The sequence below is a fragment of the Salmo trutta genome, chromosome 17 (assembly GCF_901001165.1).
Source record: "Salmo trutta chromosome 17, fSalTru1.1, whole genome shotgun sequence".
In the NCBI taxonomy this organism is placed as follows: domain Eukaryota; kingdom Metazoa; phylum Chordata; class Actinopteri; order Salmoniformes; family Salmonidae; genus Salmo; species Salmo trutta.
The window spans coordinates 31,466,759-31,490,815 of NC_042973.1; the positions used below are offsets into that span (position 1 = coordinate 31,466,759).

The 24,057-nt window shown below is 42.4% G+C and overlaps 1 long non-coding RNA gene across 1 annotated transcript in view; it reads right to left on the reverse strand.

The window, feature by feature from the left end:
* The window catches only part of LOC115152038 (uncharacterized), a 35,451-nt gene extending 14,053 nt beyond the window's left edge, over positions 1-21,398 (reverse strand). The window contains exon 1 of the long non-coding RNA XR_003867406.1: positions 21,293-21,398. This is a non-coding gene — a long non-coding RNA (uncharacterized LOC115152038). The remainder of the gene's footprint in view (positions 1-21,292) is intronic.
* Between the last annotated feature and the right edge of the window lie 2,659 nt (positions 21,399-24,057).

Below are 24,057 nucleotides of genomic sequence, written 5' to 3' on the forward strand. Positions count from 1 at the left end.
AGTAGCTTACAGGCAGCTCGGTGGCAAGTAAAGTTCTGTATTTCATATTACAGTACACCTACTGTAATATAAATATGGTATCAAAGCAAGTACTGCGTAATGACACACAGTACATTACCGTAAAACTGAATTATGCTGTAAAAAAGGTAAACGCTACCATAATCTGAATGAATGAATGAATGAATGGATGAATGAAATTGAGGGGAGGGGTTTGTTTTTCACAGTATCTTACCGTAATTACAAAGGATTGGTGCAAGCAGGTTGGCTGCTAGGTAAAGTGTTTTATACGTTACAATATTAATGAATAGTTGGTGTTTTATATCACTTGCACTTCCAGAGGCTTCCAGACTTGATTGAAGACTTGCTGCCACTTCAATCTGTCACCTATAAATGTTCAAATGATGAGGCACTATAACCACATTGGAGTTTAGTTGGTACAGCATTCCGACTCACGGGGGCAACATATATAGCCTCTTAAAAGGCACACCTCCAAATATGTTAATGAGGCAGAAACAACAATACCATGCACCCACTAGTTCTCAAAAGGTTTTTGGCACTCCAAAGATATGGTAGGGTACTGTATTATGTGGGGTGGAATTACAGTACCATTAGATATACAGTGATTATTTTCTGTGTCCGGGTGTGTGTTTGTTTTCCTGTCGGGTACCCACTATTATACCCTGCACGGCCAGTGAACACAGAGCATCTTTCACTGCCTCACCCCACAGAGACGTTGTGTGTGTGTTTCGAGTTTCAAAGTTTATTCACCACGTCCACAGGATACAACAGGTGTAAAACAGAACAGTGAAATTCTTCCATTGAGAGCTCTTTCCCAACAATGTGTAACCGATGTGAAATGGCTAGTTAGTTAGCGGTGGTGCGCACTAATAGCGTTTAAATCGGTGACGTCACTCGCTCTGAGACCTGAAGTGGTTGTTCCCCTTGCTTTGCAAGGGCCGCGGCTTTTGTGGCGCGATGGGTAACGATGCTTCGTGGGTGTCAGTTGTTGATGTGTGCAAGGGTCCCTGGTTCGAGCCCAGGTTGGGGCGAAGAGAGGGATGGAACCTACACTGTTACAAATGCAATGATAATAATATAGATAATAACAGAAATTAGAATAAATAAAAAACCACACAAGAACTATGATGTGAGTTAAAAAAACACGAGAAGGCATGTATATACAGGTCAGTGCCAGTACCTTATTCAATGTGCAGGGGTACTGGAGTGGTCTATATGCAGGTCAGTGCCAGTTCCTTATTCAATGGGCAGGGGTACTGGAGTGGTAGTATATACAGGTCAGTATCTTATTCAATGTGCAGGGGTACTGGAGTGGTAGTATATACAGGTCAGTGCCAGTTCCTTATTCAATGTGCAGGGGTACTGGAGTGGTAGTATATACAGGTCAGTGCCAGTTCCTTATTCAATGTGCAGGGGTACTGGAGTGGTAGTATATACAGGTCAGTGCCAGTACCTTATTCAATGTGCAGGGGTACTGGAGTGGTAGTATATACAGGTCAGTGCCAGTACCTTATTCAATGGGCAGGGGTACTGGAGTGGTAGTATATACAGGTCAATGCCAGTACCTTATTCAATGTGCAGGGGTACTGGAGTTGTAGTATATACAGGTCAATGCCAGTACCTTATTCAATATGCAGGTCAATGCCAGTACCTTATTCAATATGCAGGTCAATGCCAGTACCTTATTTAATGTGCAGGGGTACTGGAGTGGTAGTATATACAGGTCAGTGCCAGTACCTTATTCAATATGCAGGGGTACTGGAGTGGTTGAGGTAGGTTTATACATAAAAGTGACTGGTAGTAGGATTAAGCAATAAGGCCCGAGGAGGTGTGGTATATGGCCAATATACCACGGCTAAGGGTTGTTCTTATGCACGACGCTACGCGGAGTGCCTGGACACAGCCCTTAGCCGTGGTATATTGGCCATATACCACAAACCCCTGAGGTGCCTTTTTGCTATTATAAAATGTTTACCAACGTAATTAGAGCAGTAAAAATACATGTTTTGTGATTCCCGTGGTATACGGTCTGATATAGCACGGATGTCAGCCAATCAACATTCAGGGCTCAAACCACCCAGTTTATAATAAATAGATAAATACTAATGGTAATGGCAATGTGTGTGTGTGCGTGTGCGTGTGTGCGTGTGTGCGTGCGTGTGTGTGCGTGCGTGTGTGCGTGCGTGTGTGCATCTGTGTGTGTGTTTGTGTCTGTGTGTGTGTGCATGCGTGTGCATCTGTGTGTGTTTGTGTGTTATTATGTGGTGAAATACATGTAGCAGCAGTGGTTTGTAGTTACTCTGTTTCTTCGACAGAGCGGTGTGAATGTTACAGAGACACATTAAGCCTAGCAGAAATGCAGGACACACACACACACACACACACACACACACACACACACACACACACACACACACAGTCAGCGGCACTAGCAGGCAACTCATCTTGGAGTAATAGCCAACAATGATCTCTCCTCTCCAGCCACCAGCCCCCCTCCCTCTCACCCCAGGAGTGAACCCTTCACCTAGTCAGTATCCTCACTATGCATCAAGCAAAGTGCTACTACAGAGACGGGTCATAGAGGTGTATAGACACCCCAGCTTTAAATATACAGTCTGTGAATTCCACTGATTATATATGTAGGCCTATTTTGTCTTGCACTTGTATTGGAAAAAACGATGTACTTATTGGCACCCACGTTCCCTAACCGTATAATTACTAATCATAGAAGAGACATTAATTCAAAACAACCATAACACTAAATAGGCCTTTATTGCAACACAATATTGGGTACATGGATGTTATAGCTGATTCCATTCAATTAGTTCTAATTCTCTGGCCATGACCTGTGACCCGCATGGTGCTGAATGTGTGGCCTGATCTTTACTCTAACAAGCCCTGCTCTGTGTAGGGGTCAGCAGGTCATTAAGGACCACAGAACACATGATTGATTCTTGATTAGGATAGATCAATGGTGATGAATGATGCAGATTATAACTCTTAACCCTTATTAGACTAATCTAATAACATATAACCTCTAGTGCAGGGACGGGCAACTTTCATGGGGGTGGGCGCCACAAAACATCTGAACTCATTATGAGGGTCCGCAGATGCTTGCGGGTCTGCGTACACACATCCATACCCCCCCCCCCCCCCACACACACACACACACCCCCACACACATTGTGAGGAAAATATTTTTGTGGCTCCCATCTTGACAGCGGAGATAATTTAAAAAAAAACATTTCTTCTATGCAATTCTACACATTTTGCCTTAGGGTGTAGAGAACATGTTGCTATTTTAAAACAAGTTTACTGCAATTCTGTACATTTTGCCATGGTGGCGGAGAGAAGATTAAGCAATTTTATTACACATTTCATGCCATTCTTCTCATTTTGCTGTTGGGCAGAAAGTAAAATTAGCTGTTTTACAGTATATTTCCTAGAATTCTACAACACATTTTGCCATAGGGTGGAGAGAAACGCTTGCAGTTTTTAATATACAGTGCCTTCGGAAAGTATTCAGACCCCTTGACTTTTTCCACATTTTGTTACTTTACATTTACATAAGTATTCAGACCCTTTACTCAGTACTTAGTTGAAGCACCTTTGGCAGCGATTACGCCTCAAGTCTTCTTGGGTATGACACTACAAGCTTGGCACACCTGCATTTGGGGAGTTTCTCCCATTCTTCTCTGCAGATCCTCTCAAGCTCTGTCATGTCGGATGGGGAGCGTCGCTGCACAGCTATATTCAGGTCTCTCCAGAGATGTTCGCTCGGGTTCAAGTTCGAGCTCTGGCTGGGCCACTCAAGGACATTCAGGTACTTGTCCCGAAGCCCATACTGCGTTGTCTTGGCTGTGTGATTAGGGTCGTTGTCCTATTGGAAGATAAACCTTTGCCCCAGTCTGAGGTCCTGAGCGCTCTGGAACAGGTTTTCATCAAAGATCTCTCTGTACTTTGCTCCGTTCGTCTTTCCCTCGATCCTGACTAGTCTCCCAGTCCCTGCCGCTGAAAAACATCCCAAAGCATGATGCTGCCACCACCATGCTTCACTGTAGGGATGGTGCCAGGTTTCCTGCAGATGTGACGCTTGGCATTCAGGCCAAAGAGTTTAATCTTGGTTTCATCAGACCAGAGAATCTTGTTTCTCATGGCCTGAGAGTCCTTTAGGTGCCTTTCAGCAAACTCCAAGCGGGCTGTCATGTGTCTTTTACTGAGGAGTGGCTTCCGTCTGGCCACTCTACCATATTGGCCTGATTGGTGGAGTGCTGTAGAGATGGTTGTCCTTCTGGAAGGTTCTCCCATCTCCACAGAGGAACTCTGTCAGAGTAACCATCAGGTTCTTGGTCACCTCCCTGACCAAGGTCCTTCTCCCATGATTGCTCAGTTTGGCTGGGCGGCCAGCTCTAGGATGCGTCTTGGTGGTTCCAAACTTTTTCCATTTAAGAATGATGGAGGACACTGTGTTCTTGGGGACCTTCAATGCTGCAGAAATGTTTTGGTACCCTTCCTCAGACCTGTGCCTTGACACAATCCTGTCTCGGAGCTGAGCCAGCCTATAGGGAGGATGTCAGAGACCTGGCAGTATGGTGCCAGGATAACAACCACTCCCTCAACGTGATCAAGACAAAGGAGCTGATTGTGGTCTACAGGAAAAGGATGATTGAGCACAGCCCCCTACTCATCGACAGAGATGTAGTGGTGCAGGTTGAGAGCTTCAAGTTCCTTGGTGTCCACATCACCAACGAACTATTATCGTCTAAACACACCAAGACTGTCGTGAAGAGGGCAGTCTCCCCCCTCTTTTCAGTCTCCCCCTCAGGAGACTGAAAAGCTTTGGCATGGGTCCTCAGATCCTCAAAATGTTCTATAGCTGCACCATTGAGAGCATTCTAGTCATATACTGTTCTCTTCGCTACCGCACGCCAAGTGGTACCGGAGCGACAAGACTAGGTCCAAAAGGCTTCTTAACAGCTTCTACCCCCAAGCCATAAGACTCCTGAACAGCTAATCAAATGGCTACCCGGACTATTTGCATTGTCCCCCCTACCCATATTTTTACACTGCTGCTACTCTCTGTTTATTATCTATGCATAGTCACTTTACACCTACCTACCTACCTACCTACCTACCTACATGTACATATTACATATTACCTCAATTACCTCGACTAACCTTTGCCCCGGCATATTGACTCTGTACCGGTACCTGCTGTATATAGCCTCGCTACTGTTATTTTATTGTTGTTCTTTAATTATTTGTTAATTAGTTAGTCGAGTAGCAGCAGTGTAAAAACAAAGAGGGGGTAGAATTGTTCAGCAGTCTTCTGGCTTGCGGGAAGAAGCTGTTAAGGAGCCTTTTGGTCCTTAGCACTCCGGTACCGCTTGCCGTGCGGTAGCAGAGAGAAAGGTCTATGACTAGGGTGACTGGAGTCTTTGATAATTTTTTGGGCCTTCCTCTGACACCGCCTATTGTATAGGTCCTGGATGATAGGAAGCTTGGCCCCAGTGATGTATTGGGCCATATAAATGCCTATGTAAGAATGCTGTACAAGCTCTTCACTAAACTCAGGGCCCTGGGTCTGAACCCCTCCCTGTGCAACTGGGTCATGGACTTTCTGACGGGCTGACCCCAACTGGTGAAGGTAGGCAACAACACCTCCACCACGCTGATCCTCAACACGGGGGCCCCACATAGGTGCGTGCTTAGCCCCCTCCTGTACTCGCTGTTTACCCATGACTGAGTGACCATGCACGTCTCCAATTAAATCACCAACTTTGTTGACGACACAACAATGGTAGGCTTGATTACAAACAAGGATGAGACAACCTACAGGGAAGAAGTGAGTGTCCTGATCATTTCAGTAACGGGTGCAATAAGTCTACGAACAGATTGGGTTAGTTTAGAAAAATGTATGTTATTTAACTTTGTGTAGCATAAGATAAATGTATTGATTAATGAATCAATCAGTACACATGCAGAAAACACAGACATTGACAGTATGCAGCTGAATGTTTATTTATATTTCTTAATTCCATTCTTTTACTTTTAGATTTGCGTGTATTGTTGTGTATTGTTTTTACATACTACTGCTCTGTTAGATACTACTGCACTGTTGGAGCTAGGAACACAAGAATTTCGCCACACCAACAATAACATCTGCTAAATATGTGTATGTGACCAATAAAATTTGATTTAACTTCATTATTTGATTTGAACTCCGCTTGGTTGCTAATAACCTGAATTTCCTGCTACACTACCAGGTCTGTGGGAATGACTGTCATAATTGTCGTAGTGAGTGGACCAAAACGCAGCGGGTATATGTATGCTCATCTTCTTTTATTGAAGATAACAAAAACAAAAACACTTATACTAAACAAACAACGAAAAACAGTCCTTTAAGGTTCACTAACAATACACGGAAACAACTACCCACAAAACCCATGGAAAAACACCTCTACTAAATAGGACCTTCAATTAGAGGCAACGAGGAACAGCTGCCTCCAATTGAAGGTCAACCCAAGAAACTTAAACATAGAAATAGACACACTTGAACATACATAGAAATATACTAACATAGAACATAAACCAAAACCCCCAAAACACATAAAACAAACACCCCCTGCCAAGCCCTGACCAAACTACAATAACAAATAACCGCCTTTACTGGTCTGGACGTGACAATGACAGAGATTGGCCACAATTTAATGGCAAGAATACAGTTTGTCACTTTGCTAAAACAAGTCAATAATTGTTGATTATCTGACAACACCAACGTAAAAATAGCAGTTCTCAGGGACACTTGATATAAAGTGAGCAAAATGCTTTGGGGATTTGAACTTGTACGTTTTTCGGCAGAAGTGCATTCATGTTTCCGCAGTGCCACCAGGTACGTCATTATTACCAAGAACATATATCCACACGCTCAAAATTAGGGTACGGTTAGGGTACAATGTTGTTCCCTTGGAAACAAAAAGGTCAAATAAACACATAAGGTATCTTCAGAGGTACACATACAGTAGCAAGTCACATGGTACTGGCCAGGTCCTTTTAGCATACATGTACAGATAGACTATTATAATAGTACATTTTTCTATCCAATATTTTGCATATAATGTACAATCATCACTGCGCTTTGAAATGTAGGTGGGGGCAATGTACCACTAGGGTTCAGTAGCATATTTGGGGGCATGGTCTAATATATGTGTATTTGTGCCAAGCGTCAGTGGAGGTGTTGTACCAGTTTAAGTGGTAGATGCTTATGTTATCAAAGTTTGAGCAACTGTTTTAATATGGTAGGTTTGAATATGGTATGGCAGAGTCTGGAGTGTTGTTTAAAGGGGAATGGAAACACTTTAGGAAGTACATTTAAGCAAAAAGATCCACTAATACTAAACATGTGCATTTAACATAAAAACATCTCTATATTTTTATTTGAGCTATGGTCAGCACCATTTAAATTGCCATAGTAACGACTGATGCCAGTGCATCACTGGCAGGAATCAGCAAATTGTCTGTGGTGTTGAGTTTTCACGCGGAGAGTGAATCGAAGAGAGTGAGGTTAGGTGTGGACAATGAAGATGGCAACAACAAGTAGTAATTCAAACATGAAATCTATAGCACCAGGCTGTATGAATTGGCTCAAGACAAATCCATCAGTAAACTACCATCGGCTGCCCAAGGACCCACAACTTGTGAAGAAGTGGCTCCATGTCCTGAAGAGAAAGGATGTGCCAGCTCGAGCTACGTTGAAGCACTCTGGTTGCACCTCCATTTGAGATTTTGAGGGTTTTGGTATAGGGGTTACTGACTGACCATCATCAACATAGATTACTTTGGAGTCAAGCAAAAGTGACTGAACGGAGGAGGCAACGCGAGTCAATGTAATGGAGCCTGAGGTAACGATAACCGGTCATGACTTTTGGTGAATAGGCTAGCGTTAGACACTGGACAACTTTGTTGCAACTCTAGTTGAAGGTAACTAGCTAATTGTGTCTGAAGTGTTTTGTGTAACACCCCCGAGGAAACAAAGTTTGCAAGCAACAACTGCAACTGCAAGATATTTTCTCTGTGTACCCTTGTTATTAAGTAGTTACAGTAGCTAGCTCCCAGCTCAGATAGTCAAGTTACTGTAATACATTGTTGACAGACTTGTTTTTGTAATGTTTTGTTAGCTCCACCTCATTTAGCTAAACTCATGTTGACATAGCTAATGTTTTCTGAAAAATAAATGTCCCTGTAATTTGCTGTGTGTGTGTGTGTGTGTGTGTGTGTGTGTGTGTGTGTGTGTGTGTGTGTGTGTGTGTGTGTGTGTGTGTGTGTGTGTGTGTGTGTATTGACAAAGCATACAAGTCAGGTAACTTGTTAATGGCAATTGATATATTTGGGTTCAATTGTCTTAACAAAACGTTTGTTTGGTTTCAGGATGACATCTTCATCCCTGAAAAAATGTCATAGTGGAGAAGACTGTGCAGGAGGCAGAGGAAGTACATGCAAATCCATATTGTTTCTAAGGCTATTGTTAATTTCAAGTATATGCAGTGATTCTTGAATATAACTATAGCCAAATAGATACCCTCATTGTTTTCTACCAACAGGAAAGAACAGTTAGTACAGCATGCCAAACTCTACTTACATGTGCTCTATCTACATGTGCATACTACCTCAACTAACCGGTGCCCCCCCGCACATTGACTCTGTACCGGCACCCCCCTGTATATATTGTTATTTTTTACTGCTGCTCTTTAATTACTTGTTACTTTTATCTCTTATTCTTATCCATATTGTTTTTAAACTGCACTGTTGGTTAGGGGCTTGTAAGTAAGCATTTCACTGTAATGTTATATCTAAACTGTTGTATTCGGCGCAAGTGACTAAAATTGATTTGATATGAAACTGACCCTTTGGTGCAAGAGTGTTCCTGTGCTGCGGTGGAGAAGAGGTCCACCGGGACCATCACTAAAGAACTTGGGCCCAGCTAGATTGCGCTCTGTACCATCAGTATACAACCAAGTCCTGCCCATATACCCCACAGATGGAGCTGATGGAGAGTGCGATCAGTAAAGACCATAACTTGCTGTATGAGCCTGAGAGCTCAGAATCGCTATCATCACAGTGCGAGCCAAGATATCCTACATGTATTGTTCACTTTGGGGGAGCGGCTGGTGTTCCTAAAATGGAGAAGGTGCAGGTCATTCAACTGCAAATTCAAAGATACACCCATCCATAAAGGGAATCGGAGTGGAATTGTTTATCCACTGATTTTTTTTCAGTTTCAAAAGATGTGCTACCTTGTCCCGGTCCTGCTGTTTTGACTCTCTCTCAACCTATGAATGCTCAGCTATAAAAAGCCAACTGGCATTTGCCCCTGAAGTGTTGAACTGTTGCACCCTCTATAACCACTGTGGTTATTATTTTGGTGTAAAAAGGGCTTTTGTAAAATACATTTCTTTGATTGATTGTTTGCTGTGCTGGATGCTGTGTATTCACTAACTATTTGAGTGATAGGATATTTTTATAGTATCTGTAACATATTTTGGTGTGTATTTAATCTGCATCTTCACTTCTTAAAGTGGCAATTAGCAGTAGAAACAATAACAAAGTGACTCCCTGCTCCTCTTTTGGTAAAAAGCTGAGGGATGGGGCTGGAGAAATGCAACCACTCTCAAATTCATAGACAGAGCTATAGATGCAACGACTGACCATCCATGAAATCAAACTTGTAATCCCGTTTCTATGATCTACCACTACCATGTACCCAGTTCGCTTTGGATAAAGGTGTCTGCTAAATGGCATACTAAAGTCTACTTTGATTCTGCCAACTAGCTGCCCAATGTAGTTACCATTCCTTTCCAATAGACGGCAGCCAAAGCTAGTTGAAGTCACTACTCTAGCGACAGGGACATGGGATTAGTGTGCGTTGAAAGTAGTTTTATCTTCAAAGCAAGTTTATCTGGTTACACTTGAACCTGTTGTTATAACATTATTGGACAAGCTAACTAAGACTATTGGGCTACCGAGTGGCGCAGCGGTCTAATACACTGCATCTCAGTGCAAGAGGCATTACTACAGTCCCTGGTTCAAATCCAGGCTGAATCATATCCGGCCGTGATTGGGAGTCCCTTAGGGTGCCGCACAGTTGGCCCAGTGTAATCTGGGTTTGGCCAAGGTAGGCTGTCATTGTAAATAAGAATTTGTTCTTAACTGACTTGCCTAGTTAAATAAATGTTATATCTAAACTAATACTATTTTTACATAAGACTCATGTCTTATGTAAAAAAATTACAGCAGGCTAGATTTACCAAATTAACTGGTTTTATTCAAACTCAAACCCTATGTAAATGTCTTTGCTTCTGGCTATGCTACCTTATGGAAGAGACGACACGCAGGGAGGAAACGCCGTACATATCGTCCAATTCTCCCTTGAGCCCATAGGGTGAACTGGCGATAAACTGCCAGCCTGTATGCTCTGCAGACAAAAACATAAGAAAAGTTAGTCTGATACTGAAACTAAATCACAATGTATTTATACTGAGCACGCCCCATTATTGGTTAGAATAAGATTTCATGAATCATGATGCTGTCCGCGATTCAAACTCCGGTCGTCCAATCATGTGTTACCAACGCGCCAAACATATATATATATATATATCATTATATATATATATATATATATATATATATATATATATATATACACATATAGATCACATACCCACTACTGATATTAACCATAAACAATGTATAATCAAACAAAATTTCACCAATTATTTAACTGGCAAATCAGCTGCTGACTTCTGCCAAGAAGTCCTTCATAAGGATTAGTGACACGTTCCCTGATGGAGGGAAACTAGGTACAACACCTATTTGGCCCCTCACATCAATATCACAGGCAGTATTCTCCTTGGTCAGACAGAGGGGGGAATATCTTCTGGCATGACGCATCCACCCTTGACAGGACTCTGCTGGAATGTCACCACAGGCCTCCTCCATTGCCTGGTGATGGGCCATACGTTCATGGGGTTTGCAATCATACACCTTCCACCGCCATGCTGAAAACAACTCCTCAATGGGGTTAAGGAATGAGGAATATGGTGGGAGATAGAGAATTGTAAACTGGGATGGTCATGGAAACAGTTGCGGACCTGAGCAGCTGATGGAAACTCACGTTGTCCCAAATGAGAACATACATTTGCTGCTCAGGATCACCTGGCACTCTCTGCTCTGGCTGAAAACGTCATGTAAGGTGTTGAGGAAATTAAGGAGATGGGCAGTGTTGTATGATCCAAGGGTGGAATGGCGGTGTTGGACCCCATTGTGGCTTATAGCTGCCCATATGTTGACATTTCACACGTGGCCAGGTACCTCAATGATGGCGTGTTGACCAATGATTTTCCTTTCTCTCTTCCTCTTCTTTGCTAAATTGAAATCAGCCTCATCTATGAATATGAGTTCCTGAGGGAAGGGACTTGCATCCAACTTCATGAGTACTGTAATTGCTGTGTAGTAAAGTTCACCTGCAACATACATGAGTCTCTAATGTTTTAAGAGTGTAATACTAGTACATTACTTGCTTGCACGTATTCATACCGTTTGTTTTTCACTCTTTGGGAATTCATTTCAAATGGGATTCTGTAGATTTGCTTCATCCGGAAATGGTGTTTCTTAAGGATGCGGGCTATGGTTGATAAACTCAATCTGATATTATGGAAGATAGCAGGGTTTTCAATAATCGGTTTTTGGATTTCCCGCAGTTCTATGGCATTATTTTCAAATACCATTTGCACAATGGCAGCCTCCTGTTGGTCTGTAGATAGACGCGTTGGTAGTCTTTCAGTTCTACAAAACCAAATAGCATGCGGTACAGAAAACACTACAGTAATACAGTATACAGGATAGGCATGTTACAAAGTAGTATAGCTCCCAATTTCATACATACAGTAATACATTAAACATTTACTTTGTTTCCCCTTACAGTATGTATTGGAATCTACAGTCATTACTGTGCTTAATGTTGCACTACTGTCAAGTTGTACAGTGCCTTGCAAAAGTATTCACTCCCTTGGCTTTTTCCTATTTTGTTGTATTACAACCTGTAATTTAAATTGATTTTTATTTGGAATCATGTAATGGACATACACAAAATAGTCCAAATTGGTGAAGTGAAATGAAAAAAAGAACTTGTTTCAAATAATATATATATATATTTTTTAACGGAAAAGTGGTGCGTGCATATGTATTCACCTTTGTTATGAAGCCCCTAAATAAGATCTGGTGCAACCAACTACCTTCAGAAGTCACATAATTCATTAAATAAAGTCCACCTGTGTGCAATCTAAGTGTCACATGATCTGTCACATGATCTCACTATACAGTGGGGGGAAAAAGTATTTGATCCCCTGCTGATTTTGTACGTTTGCCCACTTACAAAGAAATGATCAGTCTATAATTTTAATAGTAGGTTTATTTGAACAGTGACAGACAGAATAACAACAAAAAAATCCAGAAAAACGCATGTCAAAAATGTTATAAAATTATTTGCATAAAATGAAAACATCCCCACAGCATGATGCTGCCACTACCATGCTTCACTGTGGGGATGTTTTTCATTGGCAGGGACTGGGAAACTGGTCAGAATTGAGGGAATGATGGATGGCGCTAAATACAGGGACATTCTTAAGGGAAACCTATTTCAGTCTTCCAGAGATTTGAGACTGGGACGGAGGTTCACCTTCCAGCAGGACAATGACCCTAAGCATACTGTCAACCATTGTTGTGAGAGTGTAACTCCCCATAGTATGTTCTACCTCATTTCCCTTCTTCAGGGAACAGTAGTTCATAATGATACGTTTTCAACACCTCATCTTGCGAGGATAACAGCACTCTTAACAGCAGACTTTAAAAAAATGTTTTATGAATTGGAGAACACATTGGGATCTTAAACCATTCCCCCATACAGAATCCGTCCGGATCCGTTATGTCCTTCGTCTGAGCTTATGGACTGCCCTCTTCAATTCAAACCACATGTTTTCAATGGGTTTCAAGTCTGGACACTGAAATGGCCATTGCCAAATGTTGATTTTGTGACCAACTAACCATTTCTTTGTGGATTTTGATCTGTGCTTGGCATTATTGTCTTGCTGTAAGATCCACCTACAGACAAGTTTCAGCCTCCTGGCAGAGGCAACCAGGTTTTTGGTAAAGTTCATGATGCCGTTGACCTTAACTCTGAGTGGTTGTTTTGGGCCCTGTACAGGGCCCGTTGAGTTAGGAGGTACAAATATAATTTGAAAGCTACAGGCCTTGTCTTTTTGTAAATCAAACTCAAATATTACTACTGGCAATGTCATAAGAATCTAAAATGGCTGTGTTCCAATTGGATTTTGATCATGTTTGGAGCGCCACCATTAGGTAATTTTTTTTTTGAATAATTTTGGAACAATAATTGGTGACATATTTTATCTCAAAACTAGACGTTTTAATCCCTTATTCCCCAACATTGGGACAATTGGGGGTGTCACATCTGCTCCTGCAATGCCCTCTACTGCTCATCCTGTCTCCTTGACCTGCCGCCACTCCCCAGTACTCAATCCCTCTCCCCCTCTTTCTCTGTGTGTGTGATTGTGTGGGTGGAGACAGGTGTTCTGGAATCAGAGAAAATCCCCACCAGCTGATCCCCATCAAGACCTCTACAAATACTCAGCTCTGCCATTTCTACACTGCCAGATCGTAATCTCTGCTCATTCTGCCCGCTCTGACTCTGGTCCCTGTCTCCAGTTCCACGGCTCGTCATCCTGCTACTCTGTCCTGGATTCCCCACTCTCCTACTCCCTTGTATTCCCCTCTGGACCTGCTTACCCTGTCCCAACCCCTCCCGCTCCAGCCTCAGCCTTCCCACCTGGTTTCCTGCAAGCCACCCAAGCTTCCACCGGACGGCACTTGATCTTCCCCCTGTGTTTCAATCAATACCTTGGTTACTTCATCCCAGTCTCCTCGTCTGAGTCTGCTCTTGGGTTCCCCTGTTCCACTCCGCGTGACAGGTTGGAAATGTACCAAAATGTACTTTACGAGGGTAGTATACAATATTATGCGTTGTTTAGAAAATGCCACCAGAGGGGGCCAGAGTTTAACAGGTTAATAAGGGCCCCAGGACCAGTGGAAACACAATAGCCCCATAACATCAAAGATCCACCACCATATTTTACAGTAGGTTGGCCTATGCGGTTCTTTTCTGCTTATGCATTCTCATTTCGACACCAAACCCGCCACTGGTGTGCGTGGCCAAATAAATCTATTTTCATGTCATCTGACTAAAGCACCAGCTCCAATCCAAGTGTCAATGGCATTTAGAAAACTCCAAGCATTTACATTTCTCGGATGACATGAAAATAGAGCTCTTTGGTCGTGCTGCTGCTCCAGTTTCAACTGTTCTGCCTGCGGCTATGGAACCCTGACCTGTTCACCAGACGTGCTGTATTCGACTCTCTCTCTCACTCTCTCTCTACCGCACCTGCTGTCTCTAACTCTGAATGATCGGCTATGAAAAGCCAACTGACATTTACTCCTGAGGTGTTGACCAGTTGCACCCTCTACAACCACTGTGATTACTATTATTTGACCCTGCTGGTCATCTATGAATGTTTGAACATCTTGGCCATGTTCTGTTATAATCTCCATCTGGCACAGCCAGAAGGGGACAGGCCACCCCTCAGAGCCTGGTTCCTCTCTAGGTTTCTTCCTAGGTTTCTTCCTAGGTTCCTAGGTTACTACTGTACATTGCGTTTTGGTTCCACTGTTCATACACTACGCATCTTTATATACTGGATTCTTATTTATATACTGGTAATGTGCCGGATTCTCATCCATATCGTGTATTCTTCACATAGCTCACTCTAATATATCTAGAACTGTTCAATGCATTTCGTTTTGTTATACACATATACTAGGTTTTTATACTGGATTCTTGACATAGCTCATTGTATTATACACTGAGTGTACAAAACATTAGGAACACCTTCCTAACATTGAGTTGCACCCCCTTTTGCCCTCAGAATAGCTTCAATTAGTCAGGGAATGGACTCTACAAGGTGTCGAAAGCGTTCCACAGTGATGCTGGCCCATGGGGACTCCAATGCTTCCCACAGTTGTGTCAAGGTGGGTAGATGTACTTTTGGTGGTGGACCATTCTTGATACACAAGAGAAACTGTTGAGTGTGAAAAACCCAGCAGCGTTGCAGTTCTTGACACATTCAAACCAGTGCGCCTACCATACCCCATTCAAAGGCACTTAAATATTTTGTCTTTCACCCTCTGAATGGCACACATACACAATCCATGTCTCAATTGTCTCAAAGCTTAAAAATCCATCTTTAGCCTGTCACCTCCCCTTCATCTACATTAATTAAAGTGGATTTAACAAGTGACATTAATGTATCATTACCTTTCACCTGGTCAGTCTGTCATGGAAAGAGCAGGTGTTCCTAATGTTTTGTAAAGTCAGTGTATATACTGCTGTACATATTAATTTTTTTCCTTTATTTAACTAGGCAAGTCAGTTAAGAATAAATTCTTGTTTTCAATGATGTCCTAGGAACAGTGGGTTAACTGCTTTGTTCAGAGGCAGAATAACAGATATTTTTTTACATTGTCGGCTCAGGGATTTGATCTTGTAACCTTTCCGTTATTTGTCCAACGCTCTAACCACTAGGCTACCTGCCGCCCCAATACATATCATTCTTAGTATATCTTTTGGTGTATATAGGCATTGATTGTGTTTGGATAACTGGTACATTGTTATTCGGGTTGTTAACTGGATTCGTCCTGACACTTCTAGTTTTGATTATTATTTGTGTACTATTTTTTGATTATTATTTAGTTTTACATGTTTTACTGCACTGTTAGGAGCTAGTGACACAAGCATTTCGCTGCACCTGCTATAAAGTGTGCTTAACTGTGTATGCGACCAATAAACTTGAATTGTTTTTTGATTTGACACAGAAACATTCAGTTGAGAGGGGCTTATTTCCCTGTGCTGATTAGAGAGAATGCTGTTGAACTGCTAATGATGTGATGGAGGCTCTGTACTGCATTCAGCCCACAGAGTACAGCTCTGAATGGAAAATATCATCTGGAAGGCCATACATGCACACACGCACACGCATGCATCATCTATACACATCTATACAAACGCCTGGCCTATACAAGGCCATATCCATTCACACACACATGCACCGCAATATTGTGTCATTACATGAACACACACACTCATTCACGCTCCCTCTCTTTCTCTACAAAATGTATTGTGAAGTTTCCAGATTGAATTACTGATCATCCCTAAACTTGACTATTGACAATAATAATGAGAGCTATTTGAGCTACTTGATTCAGAATAGTGCTAGATTTCAACTAGCCTACTAGTTGTGATAGATGCTAGGTAAAGCCCCGCCTTATCTCAGCTCACTGGTCACCATAGCAGCACCCACTCGTAGCACGCGCTCCAGCAGGTATATCTCACTGGTCACCCCCAAAGCCAATTCCTCCTTTGGCCGCCTTTCCTTCCAGTTCTCTGCTGCCAATGACTGGAACGAACTGCAAAAATCTCTGAAGCTGGAGACTCATGTCTCCCTCACTAACTTTAAGCACCAGCTGTCAGAGCAGCTCACAGATCACTGCACCTGTAGATAGCCCATCTGTAAATAGCCCATCCAACTACCTCATCCCCATACTGTATTTATTTATTTATCTAGCTCCTTTGTACCCCAGTATCTCTACTTGCACATTCATCTTCTGCACATCTACCATTCCAGTGTTTAATTGCTATATTGTAATTACTTTGCCACCATGGCCTATTTATTGCCTTAACTTACCTCATTTGCACTCATTGTATACAGACTTCTTGTTTTCTTTTGTTCTATTGTATTATTGACTGTATGTTTTTTTTATTCAATGTGTAACTCTGTGTTTTTGTATGTGTCGAACTGCTTTGCTTTATCTTGGCCAGGTCGCAGTTGCAAATGAGAACTTGTTCTCAACTAGCCTACCTGGTTAAATAAAGGTGAAATAAAATAAATATATATAAATATAAATATATAAATATATATATATAAAAAAAAATAATAATAATATATATATATATATATATATATATATATATATATATATATATATATATATATAAATATAAATAATAGTAACTGGTTTATGGAGGCAGAGATGTATAACCAACCAACAACACCAAACATACAGATACACATTTTCTACAGACAGTGGGGGAATCAATTATGTATCATCACATACACACACATACTGTACGGAACAGACTCACCTACACACATAGACAAGTCAGGAGTGAGAAACACACACACACACACACACACACTGACACACCTAGGGCTCTATTTTCGGCTGGCGTAAAGACGGCGCTAGAGTCAACGCACGTTAGTTTGCAATTTCGTCATGTAAAAACTGGTGCACTGGCATTTCCAAAACATAATCTAAAGTGCTAATTTGAGGCAGTGCAGATAGGGATATATATATTTTTTTTATGGTTTTAGATACCTAGTAGGTGTACAACTGAATGCCTTCAACTGAAATGTGTCTTCCGCATTTAACCCAACCCCGCTGAATCAGAGAGGTGCGGGGGCTGCCTTAAATCGTCATCCACAGCGCCAGGGAAACAGTGGGTTAACTGCTTTGCTTAGGAGCAGTACGATTTTTATCTTGTCAGCTCAGGGATTCGATCCAGCAATCTTTCGGTTAGTGGCCCAATGCGCAAACCCCTTCGCTACCTGCTCTAGCCTAATGTGCTTTTGGTGCCTTTATACTTTGAAAAAATATAGATGTTTTTCCCATTTTGCTTTATTTGGTTAATAACCAAGCATAGCCACCCCTCCACTCAATTAAGGCATTTTTTTGTCCTGCCCAATGCAATCACGAAGTTGTCAAGACTGTCGATACAGGCTTTGGCTCCTGAGACCGGTTGGAATTAAATCTTAATCCCCAAAGCTTCATTAAAATATAACGTTTGAGAGTAAAACAGTGAGCTGACGTTCCCTTTTTATTTATGCATTGTAGGCAGGCCAACGTTATTTTAGCCATGCAGGTCCCGTTTATTTACTGCGTAAACCCCCCTCCATGATGTAGGCTACGTGTCCATGCACATCATGAAACGAGAGACGAGAACCTCGGTGAACACCAGTGAAACTCGTACTTAGAAGTTACATGTAAACTGTAACAATTGCTTGTTTTCTGTTTCATATGTTCATATTTTCTACTGGAACAAAGGCTGGTACAAGAGCAATGCGTGTCTTTTTTATCCTTGAGCTTTTATGATATCATTACATTTAACATTTATGTTTTGTTGTTGTTGTTTTAAAATAATTACTGATTGCTTGTTTGAATGATTCACCTTCCTGGTATTATGGTGACAACGTCCGTGACGCGATTGCAAAGCAACTTCCGAAGATCTGTAATATGGTTCCGATTATGTTTATAAAACATATGCCTATTTGGGAGCAGTTTAACGGTGAGTGGACATTCTCCCTTTCTCGTATTGATCTTTGTCCAGCTACTGTGAAAAGTTTGGATGTGCATAAAACCCTCCATAGTCTGCGTTGTTTTCATATTAAATGCCCACGGGGAGAAATGATGGTGCTTGTAAGTGTGACATAGCCTATTTAAAACAAGCTTTTGTTTTGTTTAGAATTTGATTATAATTATTTGTTCTCTTTTTAGGCCTTATCAATATTGAATGTAGTCTTGATATTGACAATGTTTGGCATGTCCATGCTCAGCCATAATGCCTAGCCCCTATAGGAGTGTGCATGCTATTGGAGCCATGCAATTACTTAGAACAATGTGTACTGAAAATGGGTTAAAGTTAAGGTATTTAGCAAAGATAGGTCTACATTTTATTATTTCGTTTCTGTAATCCATTTAACAAACTATAACTGACTAACATTGGAATTGGAGTTGAATCCAAGGCAATAATTAAAATACCAAAATTACACAACTTGAAGCAACCACATATTTAGCCATGGAGTGCGTTCTGATTGGCCAGTGAGGGGCCAAGCTTTGACACACCCACAACTTGTTTATTCATCAAAAACCAGCCCTTTTGCACCAATGCCAGCAAGTGCGAATTGTGATAGTGAAAATAGAAAACATACACTATGTATTCAAAGGTATGTGGACACCCCTTCAAATTAGTGGATTAGGCTATTTCAGCCACACTCGTTGCTGACAGGTGTATAAAATCAAGCACACAGCCATACAATCTCCATAGACAAATATTGGCAGTAGAATGGGCTTACTGAAGAGCTCAGTGACTTTCAATGTGGTACCGTCATAGGATGCCACCTTTCCAACAAGTCAGTTTGTCATATTTCTGCCCTGCTAGAGCTGCCTCTGTCAAGCTGCCCCAATGCTGTTATTGTGAAATTGAAATACCTAGGAGCAACAACGGCTCAGCCGCGAAGTAGTAGGTTACACAAGCTCACAGAACAGGAGAGTGTAAAAATCATCTGTCCTTGGTTTCAACACTCACTACCGAGTTCCAAACTGTCTGTGGAAGAACGTCAGCACAAGAACTGTTCATCAGGAGCTTCATGAAATGGGTTTCCATGGCCTAGCAGCTGCACAAAAGCCTAAAATCACCATGTGCAATGCTAAGCGTTGGCTGGGGTAGCGTAAAGCTCTCCACCATTGGACTCTGGAGCAGTTGAAACGTGTTTTCTGGAGTGATGAATCACGCTTCATCGTCTGGAAGTCCGATGGACCAATCTGGGTTTGTCGGCTGTCAGGAGAACATTACCTGCCGAATGCGCAGTGTCAACTGTAAAGTTTGGTGGAGGAGGAATAATGGTCTGGGGCTGTTTTTCCTGGTTTGGGCAAGGCCCATTAGTTCTAGTGAAGGGAAATCTTAATGCTATAACATACATTGTAGACGCTTCTGTTCTTCCAACTTTGTGGCAACAGTTTGGGCCCTTTCCTGTTTCAGCAAGACAGTGCCCCATGCACAAAGCGAGGTCCATACATAAATGGTTTGTGGAAGAATTTGACTGGCCTGCACAGAGCCCTGACCTCAACCCCATCGTACACCTTTGGGATGAATTAGAACGCCGACTGTGAACCAGGCCTAATCACCCAACATCAGTGCCAACCTCACTAATGCTCTTGTGACTGAATGGAAGCAAGTCCCCGCAGCAACGTTCCAACATCTAGTGGAAAGCTTTCCCATGAGCAGGTGTTCACATTCTTTTGGTCATGTAGTGCATTTCTGACACACCCCTGAACCTATAGCCCTACCGCCTATGCTCAGATTTACCATTGCATTAGGTTTTTAATAAAACTAGAGCCCATAGTCTGTCAGTCAGAGAGTCCTGAGAGGCAGCAGAGAAACGCAGTGGCAACAGTACCCTAATACCAGGACACTGTCCAGTTCACTTCACTAAAACAAGATCCATCTAGCCTACCTCAAACTAACTATAACAACACATAAATGAGTTTGTGGTAATCGACACCACTGACTAAATTCAACCTCCTACCAAATCCCAAAGCTGCCTGGGAGGAGACAGGTAGGAACGCAAACGCGTGCGCGCGCTCACCTGCTGACGAGGAGGGCACAGTAGCGGAGCACACCGCAGATTGACGGGTGCGTAAATCGATGCGTTCTGGTCCAGTTTGTTGGTGGAACATACTCCGAAACAAAATACTCGTATGACCTCACCAGTAACTGTATCCATCAAATGTGTCACCGAGGTTAGAAAGCAGTTATTACCCCTTCACACATCGTTTCTTAGTTTGGTTTCGTGGGATCCTCTGTCCATTTGGTGTCTGTAGCCTAACGAATTATATAACAGCCAAAATAACTTCTCCACGCTGCGGAAAACACTGCTACAGCTACGCAAGGAAATATACATTTTCTTTCATTTTCTCCGATATGGCAGTCTGACTTAACCTTAGTTCCTCTGCCAAGTTGTTTTGCTCGAGTCAAGAAAGAGAATTGTCATGAATCAAATATTAGGCTATCACTCACACATCATATCTGATGATGATGAAGGATGCAGATATGATTGAGTGTCTGTAAATACAATGCACACCACAACATACATTTTTATTTTACTCACGTCATTCCGTCAACATTTCATTGAACTTGCCGTAGCGCGCGCATGTGGACTACCTGTCAAACATTATCCTACGTAGGCCTATGCGTTCTTGCAAATGGACACATTTTAAATCCAATGTCCAGAGATTAAAAATACAAATTACTTACTTTATTTAGAATGTGAGGCGCGCAAATCTTGCAGTTATTTGAGCACTTGAGACGAGTTTGTCTTACTCCTGATCCCTCAGAGTCATACTGAGAGAGAGAAAGAGCGAGAGAGAGCGCGAGAGAGAGGGAGGAAAAAAAGACATCTAGTACCAGAGCGCGGGCAGCCCTTGCCAGAGGATGCTTCAGTCTCCTAGCAACAACAATCGATCTGGCAAGGACATATTTTTATTGCATAAAAAGAAAACTTGGCCATTCACCCCTTTTACCAGAATAACAGAGAGAGAGAGAGAGAGAGAGAGAGAGAGGGGGGGGATCACCAACCTAGTGAAAACAAAATGTAAGCACATACTGACACATATTTGGAATGTATCATTAATAAAATCAGATTGTATGATTTTAGGATTAATAAGATCATGTATAATAAGATAATGTATGATTAAGAAGATAAAAATATACTGATGTTTGTTTTAGTAAGCAGGGATAAAGAAAACAAGAATTGCTACAGGTGTAGGTTATTAATCTAACCAGTTTCTTACAGCAGGAAAATATTCCTGCAACAACAGGAAATGTAAATTATGGCGTGGATTATAATGGATAGACACTTTTTTAGGGGTTGATACAGTTGTAGTTAGGGAAAATCAAATCAGATTTTTTTAAATGTAAATTACAAACTTTAGAAGCCTTTTTAAAACACAAATAGACCTTGACATTTCCTGGAACAACAGAGTGATCAAATTAAGATCTCACATCTTTATGTAGACCTAAGGTTGAAAATAACACATAGCCTACACATGATAACTCATCCTCAACTTCCAGCCTAAAGGTATGCCAGTAAATGTGTAGGGTTTTTGTGTTCGAAATGTTATCACAAGTTCCTGGTAAACGAAATGCTACACCATTAGGCAGTATCATATCTGATTCTGAACCTCTAAATAAATAGATGGGAACCGAGAAACATGCATTGTTGGCCTACAGCCTACTGCCTGAGCTCCTACTCAGCACTGAGACCAGAGCCGCTGCCTTATCCATGCCAGGGCATTCATGGTATACACATGTTATAGGCTGGAGGCTAGTGGGCTCTCGTCATTCCTCCTACACTCTTTCCCCTCCTCTTCCTTCCTCTTTCCCTCCCCCCTCTTCTGAAAATCCACATCTCTGTTTTTCACTCAACAAATGTGGAATGTCTCAATGGTGTCACCCCTACTGTGAGTGTGTGTGTGTGTGTGTGCGTATAGTCTTTAGAATGCCATTATGTAAGTGTACAGCTCCTCTTGAACAGAATGCAAAGATGCTCCATGCATGGCTGGGCCGCACGCACACACACACACACACACACACACACACACACACACACACACACACACACACACACACACACACACACACACACACACACACACACACACACACACACACACACACACACACACACACATACACAGTCAACCAACCTAACAAGAACCTCACCAGCATTCGAACCAGAGCGTTCAGTAAGCAGATCTGTGTCTGTGTATTGTGAAGTTAGCCAAGCGTACGGAGACATTTCAGACAAAGTCATTTTTGATTGCGAATGTAATCACATCTTTATTGTATACTGTGCAGCCAGTCTGTTTTGTATGCATGACGAGATGACTGGGCGAAGTACAGTGTTAAACTGGTGTTCTGTTTCCTATACTTCTGCATCACCATACGGTATGCTGACAACATCCCAACAACATACAGCACATATACACACACACCTGAGCGTCTACAGATGCACATGTACAGACACACGCTCGTACAGACACACGCACACACTCACAGCCCCGGTGTCAGTGAAAGCTCTCCCAGACTGCAGCCCCATTCTCCAGTGTTCCCTAGCTCCTATTAAGCCAGTGTGTGTGTTTGTGTTTGTGTGTGTGTGTGTATGTGTGTGTGTCAGATGCTGGCCTTCCTAATAAAGGCCTCATTGTCCCTGTGGCATGCATGTATGCAGAGAGTCTAGAAAGCTGCTATGACCCCTAAGGGTCCCTCAGCACCACAGCTTTGTCCACTGCTTCTCCCCATAGACCCCAGCACAGCAGACCTAGAGAGAGAAAGGAGGGTGGGATGGAGGGAGAGGGACATAGAAAGAGAGGTAGAGAGTGGTTGGGAGGGAGAGGGAGGGAGGGAGGAAGAGTGAGAAAAAAATGGAGGGAGAGAGAGAACATAGTCTATCAGGCTATTTTGTCTCTCTGCTGGGTTTGAGGGGGCGTGGGTGAGTTGGTGAATAGCGGTGCAGTTGTGCCCCTCCATATCGATTTGTTTATGGACTAGAGACCCCTGCAGACCGCTCCCTCATGTGTTGGGAAAGCTACTTTGAGAGTGTGTGTGTGCATGTGTGTGTGTGTGTGTGTTAGGAGAGCTTGCATGCTGCTGCCTAACACTTCCCCCGCCTAGGGAGAGCCGGTCTGCTCATGCGGCAGGAAGTTGGTACTCTGGGATACTGTTCCCCCCCAAACGAGCGCCTTGTCTTTGAGTCCCCACAGAGTGTTTGTGTCCCGGTGCTAATAACATTAGCCATGCTCCATTACCCATAGTCCTCAGCCCTGTCTTAGCCCGATGATGGATGGACCCTCATACAGAGAAGTCAGTGTACTAAGGAGTGTGCTTCGATATGTGCCTAGTGTCCTGTAGACAAGGTAGCTAGTTAGAACCATTCGCTTTGGTCAATATAGCTACTGGCAATACAGTGAAAGAAACACGTGGACTAGTAAGAATCATGAGGCTACATTACCTTTGGTCAA